Source organism: Penaeus monodon, chromosome 30 (genome assembly GCF_015228065.2).
Source record: "Penaeus monodon isolate SGIC_2016 chromosome 30, NSTDA_Pmon_1, whole genome shotgun sequence".
NCBI classification, from domain to species: Eukaryota; Metazoa; Arthropoda; class Malacostraca; order Decapoda; family Penaeidae; genus Penaeus; species Penaeus monodon.
The window spans coordinates 2,653,136-2,653,349 of record NC_051415.1 but is presented as its reverse complement, the minus strand read 5'-3'; positions in this window follow the sequence as shown (position 1 = coordinate 2,653,349).

Here is a 214-nt window from a genome sequence, read left to right as displayed (position 1 = left end):
AAAGGTACGTTTAGAAAAAGATTTGGGGAAGTTGGCCCTGGGGGCGGGGGAAAGGGGGGGTGTTTTGAGGGGAAAGGAATTGTGGGGGGGGGAGTGGGTTGGGGACTTAGTGGTGTGTGTGCAGAGAGAGGAGGGGGGGGATATGTACATGTAAGAAATATACAAGTATGCGTGTTTTATGGACGTGCAGGAGAGAGGCTTCTATATGCATATA